Genomic DNA, 21875 nt, shown 5'->3' on the forward strand with positions numbered 1-21875 from the left:
CTCATGCCTATCTTTCTTAAGCCATCAAATCAAACCTCTAAAGAGGTCATCGCTAGCACATCTGCTCCTCAATCCATGTACATGTAACCCGGTCCCAAGCAAGCACTTTCACCTCCAGAATCATCTTTGGCTACAGAGGTCAATGATATAAAAAATTTGTTGATAACCTTCTCAAACGAGATCGTTGATCTGCAAAGGTCTCAAATCCCACCTACTAGACCCCCTTTTAAACAAAGTTTCCAAGGGAATATACCCACATATTAGTAGAACCATTATGCAAACAACCAAACTCCCCCAAGCTAGCCAAATGGCCAAATATTTTCGGTATAGAATCCTTTACACACCATCTACCCTAACACTGGTAAGGAGTTCACAATGGGACAAAATAATATAGCGGACGATACTAATTCTTGGTGTTTTTTTGTGTAACAATGCCCACATCCCAAGAAATTATCCAAGAGGCAATTTGTAGCAAAAAATTGTAGAGCAACGAAACCTAGGCATGGTACCTAATGATTCGGTTTACGCATCCCCTGGTATGGATAACACATCTCTCATTACCTCGATGCAGGGTATGTCAATACAACAAGAGATGAAGATAGCTGCGTGTTGTTATTTTGGTATGGTTTTGTCATTGATGTCAACACCTGCTAACACACCTACTTTGAAGATCCAGCAACATTCACCGGCAATCAATGAACTGTTCAAACAATCACCAGTATATGGTTAACCGGCAGGATATAATGTTCACTGGTACCTACAATGACATGGAAGACACTTGGTAATGTCAAAGACATCATGTGGACACTTTTCCTTGAAGTAATAATCATTGGTATATTCTTATTTTGCATATTTGATTTTACTGGCAAATAGGTCCAGGTTATCTAGGGTTACACCGATAGGTTTATCTTTTCCAAATCAGCATGGCACGCTATGGAGATGATTTATTATTGTTGTAAATGCATTAAGCCGACATGTTTAATCCGTTATTGCATCAGATATTGTATTATTTGCAAAAAAATTTATTGTAATATCTTGTAGAGCGGACCTACTAAAATTGGTCTTAGGGTATGGTATAAATGTAAGATCTTATTTGTAAGATCAAATGGGGAAATGTGAAAGAAAAAGATTTAAGGAAGGGTATATGCGAGATCAAGCAGAAATATACACAAAGACATCATTTAAGGTGAAGTTAGGTTTTTGCAAAAGCATATCAGCATTACACCTGTACTGAATCCAACATATGAAGATGCTATTTTGTGCAGTACATTCTCATTGGATTTAACCATCTAACTATAATCAATGTGACTCCCATTTGTGTTTGAGCAGTGAGCTCTAGGCTGTTGGCCTTTCTGCATGTGCAGACCCCTCTTTGTACACTTACTATCTACAGTAGTATCATCTGATTGTGGGTAAGGTTTCCCACCATGGTTTTTCCCCTTACAGGGTTTCCACGTACAAATATTTGTGTCATGTGTTGTGGATGACTTTATGTTTATGTTTCATGCATTAATTCTTACCGGTACAAGCATTTTCTGTTAACTCTGTTTACCTACACAACTAACTATTTTACTGGTATTAAGCAATAAGTTGGTTAATAAGATTTTGATTTGAATTTATTAGACAACTAATTCACCCCCCCCCTCTCAGTTGTCCCTGGGACCTACATTGCGGACCACACACTATTCTCTTAGATGGAGGATGAAGATATTGTGCTCACTAATAGTGTAGCTACATCAAACATGGGGGATCCCCAAGTGCAATGAGATTACAACCTCCGCTCGAAAAGGTGCTTCATTGAGGATAATATAAACACACTAGGGAGAGTGGTCGCATATAAAGCTCTTGAAAAACCCACAATGGTTATCATGTACCCAAGAAAGGAGTTTATCCCTTATCAGCCAAGAGAGCCAAAGGCGCTGGTGCCATTAATAATAGATTTGGTGGAACAACTAAAGAAAGCCCCGACCAATGTCTCTTTATGGGATCTTCTTAGTATCCCTGAATGAAAGAATTGGTTGAAAGAAGCTCTATCTGAGATTGGGAAAAATGCAAGCATAAATGTCGCTAAACCTCCACAAATAGGTGAAAAAGGTTTCATCCCTCCACGGACATATCATGCTCACCAACTATGTCGACAAATGAAGCCACACCTCCTAAATCCCAAATAGAAGGTAATCTTAAACCAAACCCTTTATATCTTATCCTCATAGTAGGGGATAAAATTTTGCATAATTATATGATAGATTCTGGTGCTAGCACCACCGTCATGCCTAAGTAAACTACTAAGGTCTTGAATATCAAATATGCGCCTTTAAATAGGGGCATTATGTAACTAGACGAAAAAAGAGTCCAGACCATGGGTCTTATCAAAAACCTTCTGCTAACATTGTTCGCGTGTCCTAGTGTTGTCATGCCTCAAGAAGTAGTAGTTATTGACATCCCACCTATTTTTGGTCTCTCCCTTTCCTGACATTTTACTGCCAAAATAGGAGGTTACTTGTCCTTAGATTGGTCCCACCTTATCCTTCAAACCCAGTGTGGTGCCAAACTCAAAATCCTTTCAATACCCCTTCATGCTGAACACATAGCAGATCAAGACATGCTCAATTTTGAACCAACTCACACCTCCATCTTAAATGAAGAAAGGAAAACCATAGAGCTTCCGGAGGATGAGGAAGTGACCAGAGATATTCCACCTAATCAGGAGATCTTTCTAAATGAATTCATAGACTCTGATCCATACTCCAACTACCATGCCATAGGTCTTGATACTTATTGCATTTTTGATGAAAACCAGGTCATTCCAAAACTTACCAAAGAACCATTGACTAAAGAATAGTTGTCTTCTCCACTCCAGACCTTGCACTTTGATGGTGCAAGATGCAAAATAGGTTTAGGGGCTAGGATATCCCTCACTTCACCTTCAGGTGAACGGATGCTGAAGTCTTTTTGTCTATAATTTACATGCTCTAACAATGAAGTAGAATATGAAGGACTAATCGAAGGCTTGAGCTTGGCAGAGAGGATGGGTATAAAGAAATTTAAAGTTCTCAGTGATTCTAAGCTAGTTGTGCACTAGGTCCGAGGAATCTCTAGTGCCAAAAATGTCCATATGAGATCCTACCATCATAGGGCATGGGATCTGATCAAAAGCTTTGATGCTTTCAATATCCAGAAAATTCCTCAAAAAATAAATGCTTTCGTTGATCCGATGGCTATGATTGGATCACAATTCGACCCTGTTGTGGACCTGCTCGCCAACTCCTTGACAGTTTATGTGGTTGTTCGACTAGTCATTCGTGACAATGACACCCACTGGAAAGTTTTTGAAAGCGATGAGCTGATCACCTTGCTCATTCAAAACTTGGGGGAGTTTGTAGATCAACTACAACCTAGGATAAAAGAGGCTTATGGGGATCACATCATACAACTGAAATCCAATAAGCTCCCTAATGGATTAATCACTCTGGAAAATTTACTCGACTATGATGATGCCAAAACTGATAGGCAAATGCTTATGGCTGATAAAAGAGACTATGTTAAAATGTTGGTAGGAGGTGGGAGAATTATCAAGGTCAGAAAGGAAGTTCCTCCAGAAGGCTGAAAGAGATTGACCTGATATTGTGATGAAAGAGCTTACCAATGAAGCCAAACCAGTCTGACAGAGGCAGAGACCCGTCAATCCAAAAATTAAGTCCTTATGGCCCAGGAATTGAAAAAGATGATAGAATAAAAAATCATCTACCCCATCAAGCATAGTACATGGGTATCCAATTGGGTGCCAGTTAGAAAAGAGAATGGGGACATCAGAATTTGCATGGATTTCAGAGACTTAAATCAAGCATCCCTAAAAGACCATTATCCTTTGCCACCAATGGAACAATTGTTAAGCACGGTGGCAGGGTCAGAAATATTCACAATGTTAGATGGTTTTAGATGGTTTCTTAGGTTATAATCAAGTATTGGTGAAGCCATAGGATCAGCATAGGACAACCTTCATGACCAAATGGGGAACATTCTCTTATCAAAAAATGTCATTCGGGTTGTCGAATTCTGATGTGAATTTTTAAAGAGCTATGGATTTGGCATTCAAGGAGCTTATTAGCAAAATCATCCTTATATATTTGGATGACTTAACAGTGTTCTCAAAATACAAAGGAGATCATTTCGATCACCTTGAGTTGGTGTTCCAATAGTGTCTCTCATTTTGGATCTCTTTGAACCCAAAGAAATGTATTTTTGGAGTCTCGCAAGGAAAATTACTAGGGCACGTAGTGTCAAAGGAAGGAGTCTTTATCAATCTTGATTGAGTTAAGGTAATAAAAGAGCTTCCCCTTCCTATCAATAGAAAGGGTGTTCAGTCTTTCCTAGGTAAGGTTAATTTTGTTAGCCGCTTTATTTTAGACTTTGCAGGGATGGTGAGACCTGTCACCCTGATGCTTAAGAAGGAAGCACATTTCAAATGGACTCTCAAAGCTAAGGATGCTTTCAAGAAAATCAAAGATTCTATCTAGTCAACCCTCATTCTATCCAACCCTGATATGTCTAAGGATTTCATAATGTATGTCTTTGCTAGCCACTATAGCATTGTTGTGGTCTTGAGCTAGAAATATGTAGAAAAAGGAGGTGAGCACCCTATAGCCTTCCATTCCAAGACTCTAGAGGAATATGAGGCCAAGGATAATTTCTTTGAAAAGAAAGCTTTAGCAGTAGTCAAGGGCCTTAAAAAATTTTGACACTTCATCGCCTATAATAAGACTATTGTTTATGTCACTCATCCTTCAGTCAAAGAATATATAATGGAAAGCGACATCACAGAGAAGACGAAAAATTGGATTACCAAAATCCTAGAGTATGACATTGATGTTAGGCCCACCAAGATATTCCATGGTGAAGGTTTGTGCGAATACATGTCCCAAGAGTCCAGACCCTAAGAAACCGAGACAACCACATAAGAAGTTCTAATGGTCACCTCTGAACCAGCAGAGACATGTTGGATAGAGGCTCGTAAACATTTCATGAAGACAAGGAGTTTTCTTGAAGGCTTCCCCCCCGAAAAAAAGAGATTCTATAGACTGCAAAATATTGGTTTCCGCCTAGTGGATGTCATACTTTTTAAAATAAATTTTGATAGAATCCTACTCCACTGCATGAGCTAAAGCCAAGCTAGTAAGATTTTACATGAATTTCATTACGGTTCCTTAGGAGGTTACTTTTTGGCACAAACTATCATTATCAAGATCACCCATGCTGGATATTTATGGCGCTCCATGTTCAAATATGTGCATACCCTGATAAGGGAGTGCAAAGAATGCTAGTATTATAGTGGCAGGTGTAGAAAAGAGGCAATGTCACTCAGACCTATAATGGTGGAGAAACCCTTTCCTCAATGGGGACTCAACTTCATATGGATGATCAATACTTCAAGTTTGGCTGGACATGAGTGGATTTTAACCGCTATTGACTACTTCACCAAATGGTTAGAAGATGTTACGCTCAAGAATTCATCAAAAATAAAGATATTGACATTTTTGGAGGATCTAGTGTGCCAATATGGTCTACCAAAGACTATAATATAAAATAAAAGATGTGCATTTGTAAGCTCATGAATCACCCAATCTGCCCTCAACAAAGGTATTTACCTAAAAACCTCATCAAACTACTATCCGCAAGGAAATGGACTCGTTAGTTCCACTAGCTAGAATCTAATCAGACTCGTTAAAAGGATAGGCTTGGAGCACAAAAAGGATTGGTATCACCACTTGAGGAGCGCGTTATGGGCTGACCAGATAATGCCCAAGTAGGTTTTAAAGAATTCCCCATATAAGCTGGTCTATGGTAAAGACACATTGTTTCCAGTATCTCTGGAAATCCCAGCCTTGTAATTACTTAAGTCTATCGAAGTGTCAGAGAATGGTCCCATGGACGTAAGGTTGGTGAAAATTATAGAAATAGAAGAGGCGAGGGAAGTTGCATTCACATCTCTTCAAAACCATTAGCAAACCATCAAGAAATGGTTCAACAATAAGAAGAGTTTTGACCCAGATGTCAAATAAGGTGACCTTGTTTTGAAGTACAATGAGAGGGTGGCCAAGCCCGATTAGCATGAAAAATTTGATGAGTCATGGGAGGGACCTCTACATTATAGGTTGCAAAGGGTTCAATTCTTTTGATCTTGAAGATATTCAAGGATAGTCTCTCAGGATCCCGTTCAACGGGTTCCATGTTAACCCCTTCTGTTAGCAGTGTTTCTTTAATGTACATAATGTAAAAAGTGCTTTTGTGTGCCTTATTTATTTAATTATGTTTCTCCATGTTCTTCAAAGACAAAGTGAGTCACAAGATACACAATAATTAAGCAAAAAGAAAATCATTATTGTTGGTGTAAATAATTATTCATCTTGGATATTATTACACCTTACTTAAGTTTACTTAGGTACATGCATTTCACAGTAGTTTGGGTATGAGACACTTGGGTGTTTGTGCCACATTGGGATAGTGTGTGTAGGAGAACTTCCACCTTTTATGGTGTGATCTTGTTGTTACACTCCACATTCAGTGGGTGATCCACCTCATGTGGAATATTATATTGTTTCTCCTACCTACCCACACCTATTTCCTACCTACTCTTGTTTCTTATTGAGACACATGTCATGTTTGTGTGCTCACATATCCATATAGCCTTGCCTATATAAGTAGGCTCATATTCATTGTATGTAATTGAACGATTGATGATCCAGTTGATCAGTATTTTCATCTTGATAGATTATAGTTTATTTCTATCATCTATTCTGTTCTCTCTTATTTGTGCTTTCCATTGCGTGTTGATCTTAGCAAAATCTCACATGGTATCAGAGTCAGTCCATGTCTCACATGGTATCAGAGCCATTAGAGTGTCACTGGTTTGCTAACTGAGAGAAATTTGATGTTATTTGGGGTTGTGTATTTTGGAGTTTTCTATTGCAGGTTATTATTAAAGCTTGATGGGACAAATCTGAGGTTACCATTGGATTGAGGAGGACCAAGAAAGTCATGTTTGCCTTTTGTTTCATCCAAATCGGACTTCAGAGGCCAAATCTAGAGGCATTTGAAGTTTGACGTTGTGGCGGAAATTTTCTAGAAATTATAATTTTGCAGGCATTTTTCAAATAGCGATATCTCACTCATCCGAACTTGTTTTTTTGAGCAATTTTTTTTTTTTTGGTGATAATTTCATGATCTATATAGTGGTGCAGGAGGTTTCTGATTTTTGGATACAGGTTTTTCAAAAATCATGAAATCTCAATTTTTACAACTTTGGAGGCTTCATTTGGGCTCATATGGACTCCTTTTCAGGTGCCATTTTTTTTGAAAGAGCATATTTTTTCATCTACTTTCATAATCTGCCATCTGTTTGCAGTGATTTTAAGTAGAAATTTTACTTTCAGTATTTGGCCATTTTTGGAATATTTGGTACTTGCATTTTGCTTGGATCTTAGTTTAGATCACTAGCAGTATTTGTTGAAGTCTCTTCGATCTCATTTTGAGAAGTTGTAAATTGAAATATAAAGTCCACTTTGTCTTTTTTTGCAAGTGGCCCAGTGTATACACACTAAGTATAAAGTGCCAAAATCACCATTTTGGGGGGATTTCTTGATTGAGTGTTTTGGGGGGGTGTCTTGTGTGATTGTGCCTCTCTCTATCTTGTGTTTTTTCATTTTTGGTGCTATGGGTTCTCCTAAATTTCCACTTTTAACTCCTCATAATTATGCATCATGGAAAATTAAGGCATGGAGTAAACTAATGGAAAAAGGACTCATTCATTATGTAAATGAAACTATAACAGTACCACCTGTTCCTAAGGCTGATCCTAATTCTCAAATTGAATGGCTTACTAAGAATGCTATGGCACTTGGAACACTTAGAAAGTATGTATTAGATGACCTCATTTTTCAAATTGATAAGTGTACAACAATTAAAGAGGCTTGGGATATTCTTATGAAATTGTATGGTCAAGTTGATGAGATTAAGGGCTACAAGCTTGATAGTGAACTCACAACTTTGGATCCCAAGGATTTTGATACAATACAAGATTATGTCAAAAAAGTAACTAAGCTAAGAACAAAGCTAAAGGATTGTGGAATTGACAAAAAAGATGCTCAATTGGTTTATAACTTGTTAGACAAGCTTCCTTCAGAGCATGCAACTTTTGTATCTAGCTTTCACACCCATAGGTTAGCTCAAGGTTCCTCATACACTTCTCCCTCATTTGATTCATTCATAGAGATGTTGATACTTGAGCAATCTAAGTTGATGACAATGGGGATTCTCAAATCTTCAAAGTCACAAGCTTTGGTGGCTAATAAAGGGAATCAAAGTAATCAAGGAAAAGGAAAGAATCAAAAGCAACCTAAGTCTAAACTACAACAAGATGGAGCACAATATTCCTCTCCACAACAAGGTGATTCACCATTCTCACCTAAGAGGAAATCATATAAGGACAATCTTTTTTGTGGATATTGCAAGAAGTCAGGACATGATGAACATCATTGTTATAAGAAGGATATTGATGAGTTGAAGAATCTTCTTGAGAAGAATAGAATCAACCTACCTTATAGAATGTCTACATCGGCTTCTTCTTCCAAGGATAAAGAAAAGGATCAATCTTTTGGGATAGATGAAGGAAAGGGACAAGCTCTTTGTGCTACTATAAATCATGATTCAGGGAGATGACTTCTAGATTTAGGGGCTTCTCATCATATGGCATCTTCACAATCTATTTTTTCTACATTTGAGCCTTGCCACATGCCACAAATTTTGATGGGAAATCATACATACATGGATGTGATTGGGAAAGGATCTATTTCTATTGGGGATAACTCCTTCAATGATGTGTTGTGTGTACCCCACTTGACAAATAATCTTCTTTCCATCTATCAAATCACACATGGGGCAACTAGGAAAACTGTGGAGTTCACACCTGATTCAGTTATCATTAGAGACTTAGAGAGTGGAGCTATCATTGCAACTGGGGTGGTTGATCATGCATCTCCATTGTACCCTTTTTAAGATTTTGGTCCTATTGATAAAGTTGGTTCTTCCTATGTTGATGATACAGATTTTGAGGAGAACTTTGGGCATTTGAACTTGGGGATTCTCACATGTGACCCCATTCTTGATCCTTGCATTTTATCTCCTTCTTTTGATATCACACCACCTATTGCACTTGATGATGTAGCTAGTGTGACAGTTTTGCCTTCTTATGACTTAGTGCAGTAGGATATTTCATGTCTTCCAGCTTCAGTTGATTGGGATGCCTACTTGATAGACATTGCAGGTTTGTTTGTGAACTCCTACATTGCAGATTTGGGAGACACCATTCATGACATTCATCTTCTCTTTGATTAAGATGATCCTTCTTTGATTGTTGCGAGGGATAACTCTGACCCTCTTGTGCATTCTCTACATGATCAATCTTTAGAGGTTGACATGATTGTGGATACTTTTGTACAACACTTGGAGGAGGTCTCTTTATCTTTTGAGGAGACATATGAGTCTTTGGATATTGTTCTACATTCATCTCCACTAGATCTTGGAGTGCCTTTTTCAGTAGTGTGGCACAGTTTACCACCTTTGGAGGGGGTGCCTTTCAGCATCGACATGGGGACACTTGAGCAGTTTTTAGAGATTCCTTTCATCATGAGTATTTTTTCTTCATCTTTCCTTCATGGTTGGGGAGACTTTTTGGATCCACCTATGGTTTTGTTTCTTCCTAAGGGGAGGAATGTTGTTCGACATTCATGGAGTATTTTCTTCATTCATCTTTGAGCTTCTATCATTGGTGCAGATTCCAGACTGAGGGGGGGCTTCCTAGTCTCTCTTCTTCTTCTCTCATATGGGGGGGACTTTTTCCTCACATGGGGTTTTGTCCTTCACATACTTCTATGAGAGTTATTTGTATCTAGTTTTCATCTCTCTTTTGGGGGAGGGTTTTTTTCCATTGGGTTTTTCTCTCTTTCCCCGCTTTGTGAGAGATTTCCTTGCATTGGTTTTCATGCATTTGCATTTGTACATGGGTACCTAACATGGCCTCATAGCCAAGACCCATCTTGCATTACTTAGTTGCATTGTAGACTTAAGTGCGTTCCCCTAAGTTGCACTTAAGGGGGGGTGTTGGTGTAAATAATTATTCATCTTGGATATTATTACACCTTACTTAAGTTTACTTAGGTACATGCATTTCATAGTAGTTTGGGTATGAGACACTTGGGTGTTTGTGCCACATTGGGATAGTGTGTGTAGGAGAATTTCCACCTTTTATGGTGTGATCTTGTTGTTACACTCCACATTCAGTGGGTGATCCACCTCATGTGGAATATTATATTGTTTCTCCTACCTACCCACAACTATTTCCTACCTACCCTTGTTTCTTATTGAGCCACATGTCATGTTTGTGTGCTCACATATCCATATAGCCTTGCCTATATAAGCAGGCTCATATTCATTGTATGTAATTGAACGATTGATGATCCAGTTGATCGGTATTTTCATCTTGATAGAATATAGTTTATTTCTATCATCTATTTTGTTCTCTCTTATTTGTGCTTTCCATTGCCTCTTGATCTTGGCAAAATCTCACAATTATATTATGTGTAATTTTTAACAAAAAAAAGAGCAAGATAAGGTTTTCGAAGACAATCTACCATTTCCTCAAGGATCCTCTTCATCTTCTTCCTCCTCCATCTTGAAATCTGAGTTTCCAAGATCATCTATAGTGTCCTCTCCCTCTGACCACTCATGGTTAGAAATGTCACTAGGCTCCTCAACTATGGAGACAACAACCAAATTCGGTTGGACGTGCAACGTCAAGACCCATGGGAACATATTCCTTGAAGTCGATGTACCATTTGATGCCATCCAGAATAGGAACTATGATGTAGATTTGGAGGAGATACTCTACAGTGAGCTCCACTTGAAAGAAATGTGATGACAACTTCATTGTTCTTAGACCGCCGATAAGTGGGTGTTAGGTCACCTCCTCACCAGGAGTGATGAAACGCCACAAATCTAATGCTAGAGGAAGGCCTCTAAAATGGACATGGTATGCCAAGACATCCTCCAAACCCCCTAGATAATCTTGGGAGAAGAGTACTTTAGTGAGTTCTGAGGTAGAAAGCCCAGTCATTCCAGAATCTAACAGTGAAGACATGAAATGCGAACAAATGTTCATGTTTACATGGTATTGGTCCAAATTTTCTATAAAGTCCTCACTGAACACCCATTTGATAGCGACGATGATCAAATAATTCTTCTAGCCACCTCGTCATCCTCCGTAGCCTTCAATCAGAAATATTTATGAGTAAAATGACTTGAGCCTTACTGTTGATGATTCTAACAGGGGTATCAATTTCTTGAAGAAGCTCCATCATTGAATCTGATACTATGTAAAAGAATGTCTGAAAAGACAAATTTATAACAAATTTTCAGCTGCAGGTGACAATTGGTAAGAATACTAGTGCTCCCGAATTTCAACGCACCTTTCATTCCTTAGCAATTTGCACAAGTAGGGGAAGTGTAGTTCAGAGTTGGCAAATGTCCTTCTTGATGCCTCAAAGAAAGAGGTGATGTCCTCTAATGCCACGTGTATGTATAGGTACATCATGTTTAGACAATAATCCCCGCAGGACTGCGAGCCCTACTGGCTACTAATATTCTTCATTAAGGGGGAGATCCATCCGAACAAGAAAATTGTCTCTAGTGGCTTTGATTAACGACGGGTTGAGAAGGTTTTCTTTTGGGAAATGTAGATAGAGGCGCTCATCCTCCTCAAGATTAATTGCAGCTATAAAATAAATTGGTATATGTGCAAATGGATGCTTCTCATTAAGCATTTCATTTCATGAAGATCTAGGCATGTAGTGCATTAAAGGAAGGAGGTCGCTAAATATTCATCTTATTGCTCATTTTGCAACCTAAGTACCCAAAATACTTTTGAAGAGTCGAGAGGAAAAGGTTCTCTTGTAGAAGATGGAAGCGGAAGTGACTCTCTTAGGTTTTGTTCCAGGAGGATTATGGGTAGATGTTTTTCATGCACTCTCTTATTCTTCCCACACTATTCCACCAAAGCCAGAATATCCAAGAACTAAGGACAAGTCCAAGATGGTTACCCATAACACATATACAGTGATAGATTCTTTTGAGGGTGTTGTTGAGCTCGAGCTCCATAAGTAGCCCAAAAACCTCAAAGAGGCCACATGCAGAAGAATGATTCATCATAGGGTGGAGCCACAATTCACGACAACTCATTTCTAGAAAAGTAGTACCCCTTAATTTGTGGTCCCTCTAGCTTCGCACTATCCAAAATTCGTAGTTGTGTGTTCCAACGGATTTGACCCCATTTCTTGCTCAATTAGTGGCTCTTTCTTGAAAATGGTAATATCTCCAGAGGCCATAAGGGACATGATTTTCTATTCCATTTTTGAAGGGATGGAGGTGTTCTCCGAGGTTGTGTTTAAAGAATTTTGGAACACCAGAAGAGATGTTATCTCATTCCATCGTGGTTCCCTCAACTGGAGTTTGTCATCCGGACTCCCAAGACTCCCTTTGTCTTATAGTGACTTGAGAGATGAGAACCTGAAGGATATTTCATCCACTCTTTCATGGTTATGTGGTCATGATAATGATCAGGATATCACTGCTGTTATGATGGGTTTCCTATTCAAATGAGTAAAACACGGACCTTGGAGCTTATGGGAGGGGTGCACTAATCCATAGGTGGACAACCCAAATCTCTATGTGGGTCTCAATGATTTTACCATGCTAAAGAGACCCCCATGGTTAAGTTTCTACTGTATCATGCAAAGGTACAATCCTACGAAACTCATCCCCTAGACCATGCTAGAATCCATGACTTTAGATTCTTGGCCTAGGAGACAAGCTGAGAAGTTGATGCTTGAATCTCCTTCTAGTAAGAAGTTATGTCTAGGTTCCACAAAGAAAGGTTCATCTTCTTGATCCCCTGAGGTCCCCTCAGCTCCTCAATGGCCGATGACTTCCACTATTCAGGTATGCCCTTCTTTGCCTTTTCCTTCTACTCAATTTGTTTCTTCTGCTACTACCCATTTCATAGCTATGCATACCTAGATTCCTACCTCTCTTACATTAGTGCCCATCAGGACACCGATTGATCCTCAAGAAGTGTTTCCGTAGGTCTCCATTTCATTCGCAGCCCATGATTTTATTCCCATAGCATTTTCCTCATTGATGCCTGAAGCAGCTACCGCCTCGCATAGACTTGGTTTTGGAGAGTCTACTTCTCCCCCAAATGTTGGAGCAGTGTTTTCCGATCGATTTTCATCAAAAGCCTCTCCCTTCATCCCATTTTTCTCTCCAACCACGCTTGCATGCCCTATTCATACTGCTTTTGGTGGTCCTATTTCCCAATTTCCCTTTGCAATCCCTCCTAGTGCAGCATTTTCAAGCCAATCTTTTACTAACCAAGAAGATTATCAACAACAAATTACTTATTCCAAGACTGTATGTATTGGCAAGGCTGGTAAATGAAAGGAAAAAGATGGTGCTAGGCCAGCCCGTCAACACTTGTAGACACACTTTAGTGAGGAGAAGGATAGTCTTTTCTTTGGAACCATGTTCCCCAAGGTTGAAAAGATATACCTCCTGAATGCTATGGCATCCGACAAGGTTGAAATGATGGAAGAAACTTCTATGGCTGTGTCTTCATATTTTATCAAAAAGAGTCATCGTCTAGAAAAGATGCAAGTAGAGAATAATAACCTCTAAGAATCTCTAGCCCAATAGATAAAAGAGGAAAAACCTTAGAATGCCAAAATCAATCACTTGCAGGGATTGTTGACACAGGCTAACTTAGAAAAGGGAAAGTTGTAGCTTGCCCTTAATAATGTAAGTTCTTAGTTGAAAGGATAGGAGTCAACAAGAAATGTGGCCTTAAAATAATTGCAGGAGAAAGACCAAGAAATTGAGTAGCTAAAGACAACTTCCAGAGATGCCACCCAAATGCATGCAAAATTACGTGAAGAGATCCACCTAAAAGAAGAGTACACTCAGCAACTAAGTGACACACAGGTCTTGTTTGTAGAAGAGAAAGAAAAGTTTGAAACAAAGTTACATGAAAAAGGGAGTAGCTTAGAGCAAGCCGAGAGGAAATTCTTGGACATGAAATTTTTATTGCAGTAGGAATGAGATCTCGTGTCGTGACTCTAATAAACTATGCGGGATGGAAGTGCCAGAACCCTCGATCTATAGAATCAAGGGGTTCTTGAATAAGACAGGTGCAGAAATCTGCAACAGTAAATAATAGCAAAGGATGAGGAAGTCTCATGGTTGTTGAATATTCCTCTCTCCGTGGAGGTCTATCAATATTTTTCTCCGATCTTGGTGGAGTTGTATGCTTCCCATTGGGAAAGAATTAAGAAGTATAGCCCTTCACTCCAACCTATGCTAAGATTCCTTAGGGAAGTGCAATCTCTCTATGCCGAGGTGAGTGCCCTCATCAATAGCTCTATCCTTGTCATTGGTCCCAAGCTCCCCGTGGCCCAAGAATTAATCCAGATGTTGTATGCAGGTCACAATGAAGAGTTGAGAGAGAAATGGATAGAAAACTATAGGCAATTGATCAGGAAGACTAATGTCTTCATCAACCAACATAGAGTAATTATGCATGCATCAACGACGCTTGAGCCATTACAGATTTCAGTCCTTGACATCAAGCAGCGCATAGAGAGGTTTGTTTCATTGGGTGTGCCTTCTCCATTTCCTATGTATGGTTCTATAATAGGAATTGAATAAGTGTTAAGCTAGCTTGAGAATTTGCAGCAAGATAGGACTTTCCTACAATGCCTAAACAATCCCATTTTGGTAGAAGAGGTTGACGGTCTCTTGCATCCCTTGGCTCAGCTCTACACTCTCTTAAAATTGGTCCATGATGAACCAACAAGCTTGTGATTTGATGAAATATTTTGTTTAGATAAGAACTACCAAAATCTTGAGGTGCAAGTATTGCCTTCCGAGGAAGAGTGGTTTCCATTGTAGAAGGTTTTTCGAGCTGCTCTGCCCTGTTCTGACATGGAGTCTTGTCTTTGAACCAACAATTTTTGGTTCTAGAATTCCACAAGAAGAATTCCTTATTTTAGTCGCCAAGAAATGTTATCATTATTTCAGAGTTCTTCGTAGATGATATTTTGATCGGGTGGCACCCACTCTTTTTGGTTTCCCATCTATGCTCCCCATACAAAACGTGCAAGCCAAATGTCATGTCAGTGTTGCTTCTAATCATTTGCTTTTCCCATTCCAAGTTTGGGGAGACACGGAGTTTCCATGTGGCTTAGGTTTTCATGACATGGCATTTCTCTTGGCCCCACTACTCATTGTGAAAAGATAAGGACACTTGGCACCTCCTTGTTGCCTTATTTGGTTATGTTTTTGTATTCTTTTTTCAGATGTCCTCAGAGTTGTTGCGCGTCTTCAAGGGTGGTCCGTGAGTAAGGATGTCGTTCGCATCAAAGTTTTTTTGGTGGGTAGGTATGGAGATTGCGGTGATATGGTGGAAATAACAACTTTGGGGGTGATTTTCTTGGGTATCATCTTGGAGGGTGCCACGATAGGTGTTTTGGTCAGAAGCGGTTACTGGAGGTTTGTTGATGCTGCGAGCTGTTAGCTGAGCCAGAGGCTCTATTTATGCTTATTTTTCCTTGTTTTAAGGGTTCAGACTTTCAAAGAGTTTTTAGACTTTTGGCTGATTTGAAAAAGCCTTTATGTTGATTTAATTCAGTGAATGATAGACAAATCATATTGTTCCTATGGCCTCTATGATGGTTTTATTTGAATCTTAATATATATTGACTTATGTGATGTTTCTAAGTTCAATAACTTTTGTGATATTTGTTGTGAGACTTCGCAGATTAAACTATATTTTGAGATTTGTTATCTGTCGATTGAATAGTTATTATCAATTTTATGTTGAATGAGTGTTATGTTGGATTATTCTCTTGAATGGGCTTTAAAATCGGATGTCTCTAGATTTAATATATTGTTAATGCTTTTCCCAAATATTCTTGGACATCACCTAAATAGTGTCGATTATTTTTCTTGAAGTTTCCTCCTTCCCTTTTCCTCCCAATTATAATGAAGAATCGACTTCTTAAAAATGAAGGTCATTCAGTGAGTTTCACATAATAGATCCCCCATCACTGAATTTCCCATAAGGTTGTTCACATTTAAGGCAAAATTTAGAGTCAGCATGAGCAATGCTTGTTGATCACCCTTTACGCTAGCTAGGTCTTCCACTTCTCTATTATTAATAGACTTCTTAGCCAAAACATCTCCATCGATGCATAAACCAATGATCTTTAAGATAACCTCCTTCATGATTGGATATGGTTTATCTAACTAAATACTATCGTCCTGCACATGACTAAGGATCACTCTGATAACCTCTACATCATCTAGACAAAGGAATTTTGTCTGTAGATTCAGACCTTTGCTCTCCAGTTCCTTAATTATTTGCAACTCAACATCACTCAGACCGACTTCAATATCTCTTTTTTTTTCTCTAGCTTGAATTCATCTAGAAACACCTTGTCCAAAACTTGAAACTCATTACTAGATTCTTCGACAGTCATTTTGCATTCCATTATTGCATTTGTTGCTTCACTAGATCTAATGTTATTCTACTATTCACACTATTGCCAAACACAAATGATTGACAATGAAATAATGAATTCAAATAGATAATACGTATCCTGCTAAAAATCTCCTTTTAGGATTTTTCTATGAAGAATTGTATTATCAATGATGTCAGCAAAATACCTTTGATTACCAAATAGCCTCTATACATATTCATGTCAGATCAATGACATGATCCACTCAGACAATGGAGGAAAAAATATTTTTATTTCTAAAGAGAACTCTCCCTGAGCCAAATCACTATGCTTAGTTACCAGAGGAAGGGGTACCTGCATTGAATTCTAGTACATCAGGCTTGCTTCCTTTGTTCACTTCCTTCTTTCTCTAGACCAAATTTTCTTTCTTCTTTGATTCACCAATCTTCATCACACTCTTGTCAGTATATTTCTCTATATTTCTATTTCCACACTAATTAGCATAATGTTTGGACTTCTTGCACTTGAAACAACTGATAACCCTCCTTGCAGTGTTTATTAGATCATATCTGATGCCCTGCAAAATGGACAAGGTTAGTCTAAGAGAAACAACACAAAACACACAAGAAACCGTTAGTGTGATTCAATCAAAAACTAATCTAAACAGGCATATAAAGAGAGACACTAAAAACATGAAAGCATATTTAACTAAAGAAGCAAAGATGATGAGGCATCTCCAAATGCCTCTTAGCATGTTCTTAACTCCTTCTTCCTTATTCCTCTCCTCTCCAAGTTCCAAAATAGTGTAGCTCTCAGCAGCTTTTTGCACTATGGATGCTTATGGAGGATTGAGATTGTAGTATTGTGCTCCAAATGTGAAATGAAAAGCTAATACTATGCTATTGATGCTAAAATGATTGATTTTATCCAAAATGACAAGATATTAGTTAATTATGCTAAAATGCTCTCTTAAAATGCCTATAGCTTAAATGCATACAAGTTTTTAGGATCTAGATTATGAAGAAATGGGCTCTATTTATAGGAAAAATGGAGCAATGGATGGTTGAGATTGAGCAATCTCAACAAGGGTCAGGATTGAATGATTTCAAATCCATGTGAGCGCTTTCAACCCAATCCCATGATGACAAGTGTCAATGTGAGATAGGTTGAGAGGAGAGGGAATAAGCATTAAATGCTTGATATGACCTTGGGATTTAAAGTTAAGGTTAGTTGAATGAATAAACTCTTTATTCAAAGAATAAAGATTTTATCCAATGGATAAACTCTTGTGCAAATGTGAAATGGATGAATATGGTCAAAACAATAAATGTTTGGGGGGACAAGTTTGAAATAACCATAAATGGTTATGTAAGAGCCATAAATGGTCATGTAAGAGGCATTAATGGTCTTGGAAGACTTTGGGGGTTAATTTGTTGAACACACAAAGCATTAAATGTTTTTCAAAGAATTTGGAGTCTTTAAGAAGTGACTCCATTTTGCTTAGGAATGTGACAATAATTAGGGGATCGATTAGGCTAATTAGGAACGGGTTAGAAGAATCTAGAAGGGGTTTAGATTTTGCAAGTGAATTTGGTGGGTGAGGGAAAATAGGATTTTATTAAAATAAAAATTCATTTATTTCAACAAATGTGTGCAAGTTGCATTTGTAGGAAAATGCAAGTGGGGGGGGATAATGATTTAAATAAATGTTTTATTTAATTTATTTAAAAGAGGAAAAAGGGGATTTAATTAAATAAATAGATTTTATTTAATTGATTGGAATTTGATTTAATGAATTAATTAAAATAAATTCAATAATTTATTTAATTAATAGAAGAATGTTTGGAGATGAATTAATTAAATATTAATTTAATTAATTGATGGCTAGTGGATTTTTAATCAAATAAATAGTGTTTATTTATTTAATTAAGCTAGATAGATTTGTGTGACTACATTTGCCCCTCTTTGAGACGGTGCGGTTTATCGTGTCATTTAAAAGAAAGAAAAACTGGTATGAAGAAAATGCCCCATAAAATGTAAATTTAATGGGTGGTATGCCCCCTCGAGAGATGGGCTGAAATTTTTTGAAAAATCGGGCGATCTCTCGAAAAAGAATGAAAATTGGCGAGGTGGTAGAAGAGAAGAAGTTAGCAATACGGGTGAAAAATAGAAGAAAACGGGGGAAAAATGGAGAAATGGGGGGCTCGGGAAGTTCACGGGGACCACGGTGGTGAGCGGGGAGAAGTTACGGTGACAGCGAAGGGTATAAATGGGGTGAAAGGGATGAAAACAAGATCATTTGTGACCGCGACCAATTAGAAATCAGAGCTCTAATAGGAACATTTTGGAGGAGCGAGCAGTAGTCAGGATGCCGATTCTGATTACCAAGCACAGATTGGAACGAGTTCGACGGTTCCATTGCCTAGATGACTATAGACTAGCGGTACGCAAATTCAAAAATTTAATTTTTATGCATTTTTGATAGGTTTTTAGTTGAGTCCAAGTCAACTCGGAGCAAGAGCACTGGAACTATGGTTTTGGCACTTTTGCTCCATGAACTAGCGCTACTGCACCGTAATGGCACTATTGCCTCATTGTTTGAGCGCTTTTGTTTTGTAGTAGCGCTATTGTATGCAAGTTTAAGCACTGTTGATTAATAAGTGCTATTGAGGGCTTAATTGAGCGCTATTGATTTCAAGTAGTGCTACTGTGTAGTTTTTTTAGCCCTGTTGTATAGCTTATTGAGCACTTGTGTTAGCGTTGTAGCGCTATTGTTGGGAAACTAGCATTTTTTATGGTAAAATAGCGCTTTTGCCTTAGGATAAAGAGATGCCGCAATTCCGATGAAGAAAATCTCTCGATGCCAATAATTGATGGATGGCAAGGTGAAGTGGGAGTTGTTTTGAACCATAGCAGCCTGATGAGACTTAGGTCATTTGTTAGGATAAATGCCCGTTGAAGTCTAGGTGGCCATGATTGCTTACCTGTTGAGACCCGAAGATACTTGATCAAAGTATCTATTGATAGTCTAGGTTTAAACTTAAGAAAGTTTGAAAACAAAACAACTGATGGTGATTGATGAATGTCCATGTGCAGGAGGAGCTGCGCATGTTGCAGTTATGCGAGCGCCATCCTGCGACATAGGGGTTGCGGGATCGATTGACACAGGCAGAGATTGATTGCATTGCCTCGATGGGACTATATGAGGTGATACACATGCCCGTGATTCGTATGAATCATGGTTTGATCACAGCACTAGCAGAGCGGTGGCACAGCGAGATGTGCACCTTCCATTTGGCATAGGGGGAGATGACAGTGACCTTGGAGGATGTGTGGCGCATCCTGCGGATTCCAATTCGAGGGGAGCTAGTCACATATGATAGATCCTGGGGGATTCTTGCAGTGCACAGGATTTTTGATGAGGACATTTTCATTGATGATGGGTCCATTGCCTGGGAGGAGATAGCGGTGTTATATGAGCCTCTTCCAATAGTTTTATCAGGTATTGTGGGAGGTATGCTTTGTCCAGATAGGTGATCACATGGTTTGGCCGTCGGATAGGGACAGGTTATTGAGATGATGATGACCGAGGGGACCCGATTTGCATGGGGGTCGTGCGTGCTGGCGCACCTGTACCAAGAGCTCCATGAGGTGGTTTACCGGGGGAGGGGTTCCTTAGCAGTGGGCATGACGCTGCTGCATATTTGGGCTTGGGAGCACCTACCAGTAACTCGATCGGTGAGTTTGAGATTCCGGGTAGTAGATCAGCCATACATGTTCATGTATAGCGGCATGATGAGTCAGCCCCACCTGGGGAAGTTAGAGTGGTGGCGGTGGGCACTGGACGATCTGGATGCAGTGATATGGCAACCATACTTGGAGTGTGAGCCATGGGATGATGATGCAGAGGCACTGCCTTACATTTTTATGACTCGATTCCTCATTGGGAGGACCGCATACCATGTGGAGAGACAGGTGCCTAGGAGAGTGCTGAGACAGTTTGGGCGACAACAGAGACTGCCCAGGGGATCAGGAGAGTATGCTCAAGTTGTTCGAGAGAGGTACGCATGGGGGCCAGTGCTACCATATGATCAGGCGCTGGCAGAGTTTCGGACACTGTAGGCGAGACTGTGGGACATACGACCGAGGGTCGTGGATGCAGGTGTGACAAATGAGTACACGCAGTACCGAGCAGTGCACCCGATCTTACGGATCTCTAATCAAGCAGAGCCAATCCCAGCTTTGAGGATGAGAGGGGATGGAGACGGAGGAGGGCAGGAGGTCGAGGACCGAGGGTAGGTGGAGGAGATGGAGGAGGAGGAGATGGAGGAGGAGGAGGAGATGGAGGAGGAGGAGGAGGAGGGTTGGGGATGCGGAGTCAGCGGAGAGGGAGAGGTGGACTGCCTCTACAGATATCACAGGGACCATTGATACAGGGAGTAGTTCAGCTGAGTGGGAGGGGGATGGAGAGGGAGATCCCGATGGACAGAGGGGAGGGGACTACTGGAGAGGGTGGTGCAGGGGAGGTGGCCATGGATACTGGGGAGGGAGCTACTGGAGATCTACGAGATCATATGATAGTACATTTGCAAACTCGGATAGAGGATTTGGAGGTGGAGGTGGCAGCTAGAGATGTGTAGCTATTTGCATGGGAGTTAGAGCTGGTGGTGGTGCTACGGGAGAGGGATAGTGCAGTGGAGAGATTGGCGGAGCTGCAGGAGAGAGTGCAGGTTGGAGTAGGAGCATAGGGGCCTACAGGGGAGGTGATGGGGGAGATGCGACAAGCACAGGCTGAGATAGAGTATTGGCGGGGTTTATATGAGAAGGTGGTGCTAGTTTGTCAGCGAGCTCTTAGCTATTCACAAATGTGGCAGGCCAGATCAGAGCAATCGCAGAGGGTGCAGAGTAGTGGGGGTGTGATGGGTCCGCTGCGAAGGGAGACATCAGGGGATTCAGGAGTGAGTGGTGGTCAGATGAGGCCTCCATGAAGAGATGGATCAGGTGGTGCAGGCACCAGTGGTGGAGCAGGTGGAGGTGTTGGGACAACATCTGGCTAGAGTGGCATTTGAGAGAGCATTCATGCATATATGTATTTGTATCATTGTTTATTTTTTTGGACTGTATCTTGGATGGCTCTTGGTAGCCGATTTTTGTAGACTTCATTGCACTCTGATATATGAGATGAGATATATATGAGGAGATCCCATATTTGGATGATATGCAGTTGATTATGTATGGATGTTTATGCAGGATGAT

Source organism: Cryptomeria japonica, chromosome 7, assembly GCF_030272615.1.
Source record: "Cryptomeria japonica chromosome 7, Sugi_1.0, whole genome shotgun sequence".
NCBI classification, from domain to species: domain Eukaryota; kingdom Viridiplantae; phylum Streptophyta; class Pinopsida; order Cupressales; family Cupressaceae; genus Cryptomeria; species Cryptomeria japonica.